The sequence below is a fragment of the Telopea speciosissima genome, chromosome 7 (assembly GCF_018873765.1).
Source record: "Telopea speciosissima isolate NSW1024214 ecotype Mountain lineage chromosome 7, Tspe_v1, whole genome shotgun sequence".
NCBI lineage: Eukaryota > Viridiplantae > Streptophyta > Magnoliopsida > Proteales > Proteaceae > Telopea > Telopea speciosissima.
The window spans coordinates 47,926,817-47,937,363 of NC_057922.1; the positions used below are offsets into that span (position 1 = coordinate 47,926,817).

Sequence of the window (10,547 nt, forward strand, 5' to 3'; positions counted from 1 at the left end):
CAACTCAAAGGGTGTCTTGGCTACAAACTTGGATGGAACCCTATTCAAGATGTAAATTGTCGTTTCTAAAGCATACCCTCCGAAAGAGAGAGGCAACTCACTATAAGTGAGCATCATCCGGACCATATCCAATAGGGTCCTATTGCGTCGTTCAGATACATCATTTTATTGTGGTGTGCCTGGATTAGTTAGCTGACTAACTATCCCTTGGGATATGAGATGATCGTTAAACTCATCCGATAGATACTCCCCTCCATGATCTGATCATAAGGACTTGACGTGTTTATCGAGCTATCTTTTGACCTCGGCTTGGAATTCTTTGAATTTATCATAAGCTTTCGATATCCTACGCATCAAGTATATGTAACCATATCTAGAGTAATCATCGGTGAATGTGATAAAGTACTCATACCCATATCTCGCTTGTATATTTATGGGTCCACACACGTCAGTGTGTATTAACTCTAATAGATCTGTGGCTCTAGTACCTTTATTGCTAAAGGGTTTCTTGGTCATTTTACCTTAAAGGCATGACTCACAGGTTGGGAATGGTTCCACCCTCAGACTCTCTAAGGGTCCATCTCTCACCAATCTACTGATTCGATCCACATTAATGTGACCTAATTTTAGATGCCATAGATATGTTGAGTTCATTGGAGCTGCTTTCTGTTTCAAATCAACATTTGAAACAACATTCATTCTAATAGGGCAATCTAGAAAATACAAACCACTTTGCATATATCCGGATGCCACAAAGAAATTATTAAAACGAATAATAAACTTAGAATTAAAGGAAAAACTATATCCGTCCAAAATAAGTTTTGAAACTGAAATTATCTTCCTCTTGAAAGAGGGTACATAATAGCAATCCTTTAAAACTAAACAAGCAGAACTAAAATTTAAAATAAAAGTTCCCACAGTCATCGCCATGGTCTCAGCTCCAGTGCCCATCCGAAGACGCACCTCATTTCTTTTCAGGTTCCTTGTCTCCTTAAACCCTTGTAAATCATTGCAAATGTGAATAGTGAAATCACTATCCACCAACCAACAATTGGTCGGTTCAAAAGACAAATTAGACTCATAAAGAACATGAACATCACATGTACCTTCTTTAGCAGCCTTTGTTTCATCCGGCTTCTTGACTTTCTTAGTAGCCAGGTAAGTACGACAATTTTTTTTCCAGTGACCCTCCTTCTTGTAATAGAAGCACTTGCCTTTGCCTTTATTGCCAGACTTCCCACCCTTGGGTTTCAGGGTCTTACCCTTACTTTCTTTTTTCTTCTTCTTCCCATTTGAAGAAGGCTTTGCCTCAGTTGCATTGACCTTAGCCTTGTCCTTTTTCAAGGACGCTTCAGCCTCTACCAATGCATTAGCAAGCTCCGTGAGCTCCATCTCCTTATCGGACATTTTGTAGGACATCTTAAAGGGTGCATAGGCAGAAGTGAGTGACGCTAAGATCACATCGATCTTGTATCGCAGCCTGAAATCAGCTCCCATGGATTCCAGTTTTTTAAACAGATTGATCATTTTCATTACATGATCCATCACTAGAGTCCCCTGGGACATCTTGGTGTTATGGATTTGACTCACCACATCAGAATGGACGTGTGTCAACTGCTTGTTGAACAATTCAGCAAGTTTATCCATCTTACCCCCAACAATGCGTATATCCTTGACCGAGTCTAGGACTGACTTTTCCAATGATCCTAGGATATAAAGTGACGCCTTGGAATCCCTCATGAGGAACTCCTGCATCTCTTCATTTGCCTCAAAATCGTTTGGGTCGGGTTGAGGAGGAACTTATTCATCAAGAACTGTGTATAGTCCTTCAGCAATCAGGAGCAATTTAATGCTCTGGAACCAATCGACATAGTTTGTACCATTAAATTTGTATTCGCTAATGAGTGTCAAAAGATTAGAATTAACGGCAGCCATCGTATAATTATCTACACATGTACAAGCAAAAACCACATGCTAATTAACAACCATTGAAATTAAAAATGAGCACACACACATCAATGGTCTTTCATGATTTGGGTTTCCCTCATAACCCAAAAGATGAATTGGATACCTACAACCCTTGTATGCATAACTTACCCTGTCGGGAGTCATTATACACACCATGGTAGTGTGGACTAAGCTGTCCGCCTCATGAGCTTCCAATATTTTCGGCCACCTGGGTGCTATGTCCAGATCCTGTCAGCTGACATACACCCAAGTCATATATTTACCTATTGCATTAGTTAGAATCATGGAATCATGAAAAATGGTCCACTGTCGTAGTGCCCTCTCACTATCCATACCCTAACGTATCTAGATAGAGGTAAATATAGATAAGTATGTGATAGTGGTCCTGGCAATGTCTTGTCGGCATATGCGGGGCATATCACACAATCTCTACATTTATCTTCAATAGGAGGCCATGGACATGTCTACCGATTAAGACTAGTCCATATCATACATGTATTATGATTAAAAAATGATTAAACAACTCTCACATACATGGATAGATTTAAACAACATAATTAATCAATATTAATTAAAAATGATTATGGGATGGCGGCATTTTTATCAGAAGCAATTAAAGAACCCTCCCAATAAAAATAAAACTAATAACTTTGGGTGCATTTATCATGCTATGGATGTCACGCCTCGATCATCTCCTCCGCCCGATCACGTCTTCAAAGTAGGTGACTTGCATCTCCATAAGCTTTGAGCGCCACATGTGGATCACCATCAACATGCCCTAGGAGTCCTAACTCCTCTAAAATTACAATGGAAACCTAGGAAAAATTCTATACACTTTCCTTTCCATAATAATAAAGAAACCCCGCATGGAGAAACCAACCCACCATTTGGGCTGCCCATGGGGTGGAGTACATTTGTTTATAAAAAAGATAGAGGGAGAGAGAGAAAGAAAGAGAAGCATCACATCCACCCATAACCTCATGTATCACATACATAAATAATCCATCCATTTATTAGAATGCCATTCCCATAATCACATCATAATATAATTTCATGCATGGGCATTAAAGCAAGTAAACTAATAAAAATTACGTGGATTCCTTCAATCATTGAGCCACCACATCACATGTGATAACATGTATCCAAGCCCATAAAATTAAAATCATAATTTTAATTGCAAGTGGGTGGAGGAAAGGATCTCTTCACCCATCTTCTTCCTCCAAAAAACAAAATAAATTAATAAAAATTCTGTTTTTTTTTTTATATTTTTTTTAATGTTAAACTGGAGGGAAAACAAGGGGGGTGCATGCAGCCCACATGCGCAGGCTGCAGGCACTCCTTGCGCAGCCTTTAGGCCCAAGGCCCACGGGCAGCAGCCGACGGACAACAGCTTACAAGGCGCAGCCCACAAGCAGTAGCCCCTATATAGGCCACGCACATGGGCAAGAATAAGGGGGAGGGCGTGCGCAGAGGGTTGGTAGCATGCGCTCTCCCCCCCCCCCCCCCCAAAAAAAATGATTAAAAATTTAAATTAATAAAATTAATAATCACTCCCTAATTGGATACATGCTTCAATAATTGGAATAATCAAAACAAACCAAATCCATCATCACATGGGTAGGTTGTTACACTAACAACCTTGTAACTACCCATGTGCACATGGGAAGGTTGTTATAACAACCATAATTTTAACCACCCATGTGCCAACTTACATCCCACTCATGATAATCATATTAACCATTAATTATTCAATATTCATGGGTGAGAAAGGTGACTTTCATATCACACTGTTGGTCAAACAGCGGTCCAGGGATCAAACCATGGTTCTCTAGGGAAACCAATTAGGGTATTGCACACCCTGGGTTATCCCATGGTGTCCCATGGGTGCCCCATTTTAATTTTTAGGGTTTTCCATGGTTGCCCATGGGAACCCTGGTGCATCCCTATTAGAGTTTTTCCTTCCCTCATGTGTCCCATGCAAATTATAGAACACATTAGGGACAAAGAAAATACATCTCTAGTCATCACATGTCAAGAGGGATCCATCCCATACTCGAATGCGCAGTGAAAATAAATTGATTCGAGTTTCTTTCGCATCCCATAAATATTAATAATCAATAAACTGAAGGAATTAATAAAGAACTGCTAACCTAGTGAGCTTCAAGTGTTGCTCCTCCAATAGACAGTGGTTCTTCCTCCAGTGAGCGCTCCAAGCAAACAGATCTGAACCTCCAATGGTACTACCAAGGTTCTTCAAGCCAATCACAGATGCTCTCGAACTCTTCAGCACAGATCTAGGGTTTCTCAAATCCTAACTCTCAAACACAGATGAGAGAAGCAAGCAAGAAGAAGAGAGATCACAAGAGGGAGAGAGAGAGACCAAAAATGTAAGAGAGGGAGTGTCTGCCAAAAACGTGGAGAGCTTGCTCTCCCTTCTGCGTTTTGGTCCCCTATATATAAGCCTAGGGTTTAATTAAAAAACCTTGATGGATTAATTAATCCTAGTGAGAGTCATACTCTCTCTCTCTCTCTGTCTCTTTTTGGCAGTTCTGTTTAAACTCAGAGTGCTACACAGGTGAAGAAGCAGAATCTAATAGGGAAAGTATTAATTAATTATTTTATTTAATTATTAATGGATAATTACAATTAGCATCATATCCATTAATTAAATAAAGTACTAATTAAAATAGCAAATTCTAAATAACTCCCTATATGATAACTATTTATCATATACAACCCCCCACTAATCAACACCATCATTATGGAATCTAGGGCATGTACTGCCAAACCCCAATCCATAGTACATGTCCATATACGAGCGTCTATGCATCTGATCGGATCCCACAAAACTCGATAAAACACTTTGTTCAAATAATTATAAATATTCTATCGTTTTATGTAAAATAGATTTTTGCAAAGCCATTTCCAAAATGGCACTGGGTCCAGATTCTGATCCGATCATACACAGACAGTCTCAATCTTGGTGTTCCCCAATCGGGCAGTGGTGACCATGTTGGATAACTCCTTCACTCACAAAGTGTTCACGCATTCCCAAAACACCGGCTTTGACTCGCTTGAGTCTCAGTCATTGATGAATCAAAGAATGCGATCACACTTTGCAGTGACAGGGTTCCCTCAGGCTCAGAGTGTCGGTGACACATGTCTATCCCTTCCTACATCTGGCAGTAATACATGAGGGAATTGACAAAGTAGATTCTTCACCAATGCACACATCACCCTGACATTACATGTCTAGGCATACCTAATGCGACGACCATATGATAAGGGTGCCCAACCCAAACCCTAGTTGTGACTACAATTTTAAGTAAAACTTAGGGACACATAATGCTCAAAAAGTTTATATCGCATGTGATAATATTAAACTAAAATGTATAAATGTTCAATACAAAGGTGAACTGGGTTGAACCGGACCGAACCGGGTTTGATGGACACACACGTGTCCAACATTCTATAGTACCCCTTTTATAAGTCACAGTAACTAACGTGAAGTGCTTAAAGTGTTTATATCTTTCTCAGGTATACCTTCCCTGGTCAATCCCCACATTCATGGCCTTATATGATTATTGAATTTGATTAGATAAGATAATTAGGGTTCATTATAAGATTGATTATCTAATGGAGAGACGAATGAGGTTGAGGAAGGGGGGGTTTGGAGCAGGGGAATGGTTGAGTAGGTTGTCAAAATGTGAACCGGTCCGATTCGAACTAGCCCAAATCGAATTGAGGCTTATTGAATTGGATTTGGATTGAGATATCATGAAATCAGTTGGCAAAATAATCTAACCTGATATCAAACCGAATCTTCACTTATTGGTTTGGTTTGGAACTCTTCTATTCTCTCAAACCGAAACCGGTGAAATTGAATCGAAACCAAATCAAAGTGACCCACCCGATTGTGGTGTGGGCCAGGTCTGGTGGGCCCAATAGTGAAGAGGAGGAGTCCTGTGGAAGACAAGAAAAGCTAAATAGCTATATGGACCTTTATCTGCTCCATTTCCTGGGCAGGTCCATTTCCCCAAGTTCCTCTAATAGAGGGGTGAAAATGACCATCCTATCCTTGGCCAAACATACTGTTTGGATGGGGTTCCCCTCTCTATTAGAGGGACTTAGGGAAATGGAGTGGGAAGGAAATGGAGCAGATAAAAATACGTAGCTATGCCTTATTTTCGTACGGTGGTGTATGATGCATGACTGTGCCTGCAATCCTGCAACTGTTGGATGGGGAAAAGGAGTCGTGTACTGTTGGATGGAGAAAAGGAGTTGTGTACCGCATACAATAACGTTCATCCAACAGTTGAAAACACAACCGTGCACCACGACCATGTACAAAACCTCTCCCCCTTACCCTAAGGGGTCAGCTCACTTGGCAAAAGACCAACTCCTCAAATAAGAGATCATGAGTTCAAAAAAAACCTCTCCCCTTATGCAACAGTGGAAATTTGTTGGATGAGTCAGGGAGGGAAGGAAGAACATATGAATATACAGGGGATCAAAACTGCCTTTTCTTTTTATGGGAGAAAACTATTGTGGTCAGTAACTCTCAAGAAATGGTTTAAATAATAGATCATGTGTTACTAGCCTTAAATAATTGAATTTAAGGCTAACACATGATCTATCTTTGTTTATTTCTTTTCTTGATGAGACCTTTGATCCGAATAAGATTCCACAATTATTCCGGGAATAGTTCCAAAGATGGATATTGTTTATTGGGAATCCAATTCACACAAAGTTTGTTTTTTAACAGTTAATTCTTTCTTCTTTTCTGGTGCCAAACTCTCCCCAGCTTCTACCTGCCTCAGTGCTCAATGGGAACCAGACCAGAACGTTATATACAATCCATCCATCAGGAGTGATGATTTTCGATCCTATGGATAGTCACTACAGTGGCATATGTGTAGGGGTGTAAATGAATAGCCGAAATCCATTTCTGTATCCATGTCCGTATCCGTTTAGCACTATCCGAATCCGTCCGAAAGCTAAATGGATGTGGATACGGATAGGCTATAGCTATCCGAAAAGCTACATTTACATGTAAACGGATAATATCTCTGATCAGTATCCGTGTTCGTATCCGTTTAGCACTATCCGAATCCGTCCGAAAGCTAATCAGATGTGGATGCGGATATAGCACTATCCGAGCCGAATCCGATCCGTTTACATCCCTCCATATGTGTACTTTAATCAGATATATATATATATATATATATTTTTTGGTAAAAGGCTTTAATCAGATAATTACATCCCTGTCCATATTGGGTTTTTATACCTTTTAAATGCTATGGACAGCCACCACGGAGTAGAGATCTTTTTCCCCTTTTTTTTTTATTGTTTTCTTTGTAGTCGATAAAGCTCCACGCTTTGGAGTAGTAAAAGTAAAAATTAAAAGGGGAATAGCTAGGGTTGAGATGTGGGAGGATTACAAGAAGAGTAATGGGGATGGGGATCACTTCTAACTTACTGTTGTTGTAGAAATTCTTTGACAGCAGCTTGTTGGAAGTTAAAACTTGAATAAAAATCAGATCTTGGACAGAAAACTTGAATGGAGCTTCAATAGAACCACCCGGGTTTCACACCGCAAGCTATCAATTGGATCAAACACCAATCCCACTAACAAACCACCCGGACTTCACACTGCAAGGTGTCGATCAGGTCAAACACCGATCCCACCAGCCTTGATCAAACACAAGACAATTCTTCAAAGGAGAAGAGAAGTTGCAGCAGTTTTACAAGAGAAAAACTTTAAAATCTATGAGGTAATGAGCACCCCCATGATTTGTATTATTTATATTGGCCAAAAGGCCTGCTGGCCTAATCAGCCTAGGAGTCTAAAAGCTCCTAGCCAACTCTAATTACACATAGTTGATGCAGATTTATCACCAAATTGGGCTTCTTTCCTTAGGAATAAGTCTAGGGTTGGGTTATATCATGTTGGGCCTTTGGTCCCATGGATTTTTAATGTAATAGGTCACTTTTATGGACCTAAAGTACGGGTAATTAGATTGCATACATGATTAATTAGGTTCTATACTTAGTTTATTTTCAGGTTTTATTGTGTTAAATTGTACTGGTCCAAATTGGTTTGAACCAGTGGTTCAATTTAAGTGACTTCAGTCACCTTTCTTTTATTTGTTTTAATTATAAGTTGGGTCCATACCTCTCCATGAATTTGAGAGAGATTGTGATGTGTAATTAGAGTCGGCTAAGAGCTTTTAGACTCCTAGGCAAATTAGGACAGCAATCCTTTTGGCCAATATAAATAATAGAAATCATGGGGGTGCTCATTACCTCACAGCTTTGAAAATTTTGCTCCTTCAAGCTGTTGCAACTTCTCTTCTCCTTTGAAAAATTGTCTTGTGTTTGATCAAAGTTGGTGGGATCGGTGTTTGATCCGATAGGCATCTTGCGGTGTGAAGCCTGGGTGGTTCGTTAGTGGAATTGGTGTTTGATCCAATCGACACCTTGCGGTGTGAAACCCGGTTGGCTTTATTGAAGCTCCATTGAAGTTTTTTGTCCAAGATATGGAGGAACACCATCCATTTCTTCCCGAAGTCCGGTCACGGTACCCACAACACTCATAATAAAGGTTTTTTTTTTCAAATTATTACATGTTATAGATACACCTATACTGTAATTTTCAGTTTTAGAGAGACCCTTAATGGGTTTCTTTAATACTTTTTTTTCTGGTTGAAAGATTCTATTGCATCATTGATAGGGATGTTAATGGATTGGATTCAACTCAAATTTACTATTATCCAAATTTGAATCCGTTTACCAAATGACACATCCGTATTCAATCCAATATCCAATAGAATTTTAAAAACTAGTATCATATTTGAATTCAGGAGTTTATCGGCTATCCGTATATTATTCGATCCGATTAGTAGACGAATTTGACCTATATCGATTACGGATTTCTGACTTAAGTAGGATTAAGTATATTACCAAAATATCCTTATATAAGTGTTTACAATCGGATAGTAAATTAACCAATTATTATCCTGTCTGAAATGGAAATATCCGAATCTAATTATCTTTCGAACGGATTTAGATATTTTTTGAAAACCAAAATTCTGGAATGGAAAACCCCTAAGGCCCCCACAATGTAGTACGTTGGTGAACAAGGGTGAGATTTTTACTTTCCCCTTGAACAATAATCAAAGCCCTTTGTTTTTTGTGGGACTTTGGATAATATAGGGGTGAGATTTTCAAATGTCATGCAACAAACAAAATATTTAATAGTGTTCCCTAAGCTTGTGTAAGTTCACCACCCCAACCCCAGACTAAACAAACAAGATTGAGGTGGGATTTTAGAGTGCCACATCAGCACTTTCCCATCCCAATTCTTCCGCCCCACCTAAGTCCCTATTCAAACAAATTGGCCCTAAACAGGGATTTTCGACTATCCATTTACAATTTACATCCCTAAAATATTCACCGACTATTTTGAGACCGACAGCGGAAGAAAAGTTTTCACCATGCACATAAGGAATCATGTTCAAATTGTTCAAATGTTTGCTTAAAAAAAAAATTGTTCAAATGTCGCCAATACTGCTTCCCTAAACTTATAAACCTTTTTTTGTATTTTTTGATGAAAATTAAACTTATAAAGCTATACTTCAAAGGCGGGGGATTCTAATATTCTATTTCTTGAATTTCCAATCCCTGGTCAATTTGGCGACGACAGATTGTCAAAAGTCGTTAAAAATTTCTGTTCACTTTCACTTCCTGAATGCTGCAATCAAACACCCGTCGGGCTTGTTCTTCGTACTAGTTTCAGTGTTTTCTCTGTTTCTATCCATCAAATCCCTAATCTCTTCAGAATTTTTACCCTTCCCTCTACCCTCTGTTTTTCATTTTAAAGCCAACGAGTTTCCTTCAAAGTAAGGTTTTGACCTTTTTCTTTTGATTATGCCTACTCATCTGAGTAATTTTTTTTTTTTTATTTGGGGCGGAGGGGGGGGGGGTGTTGCAAAGAATGTTTTCAATATAGTATTTTGATACTTTGTGTTTGCAGGATTTATATTTGTTGGAGGAGGACGTAGATACTCACCTGCGCTTGTGGGTCAGTGCAACTTTATTTCTTCGCTTTTATGTTGTCATTTTCTTGTCGCCCTGTGTTTGTCCTTCCTTGCTTTTTTCCTTTTAATGAGTATCAGATTTATGTCAGAACTACTGTTCAATATATGCCCTGTAAACTTCACTGTCTATGTGGCCGGATTATTTTGAGGAATCCCCTTCAACCCCCTTTAGGTAAGCAATGTGCTGCGCAGGGGGCTGTTGAGGCAACCTGTTGGAGAGTAATTTCCCCCTGAGCAGGTTGCCATATGTGTCCTATGTATTGCACCCATAGTTTGTTAATATAGAGTCAGGAATAAATAGAAATGCAAATACTTTGATTTGCTAATTTGAAAAAAGCATCCAAAATTCATTCAAAATAGCAGACTATGGTGAAAAGTCTGGGAACAAATTAATTCAGTTATAGCGTTTACATTTCAGAGCTTTGGGGAAAAAAATGGTGTCCCTTCCCCCCCCCCCCCCAACTCTCTTTCTTATTCAGG

At 39.2% G+C, this 10,547-nt stretch overlaps 1 pseudogene; it reads right to left on the bottom strand.

Moving 5' to 3' along the window:
* The window catches only part of LOC122669168, a 29,646-nt pseudogene that overhangs the window by 6,286 nt on the left and 12,813 nt on the right, over positions 1 to 10,547 (bottom strand).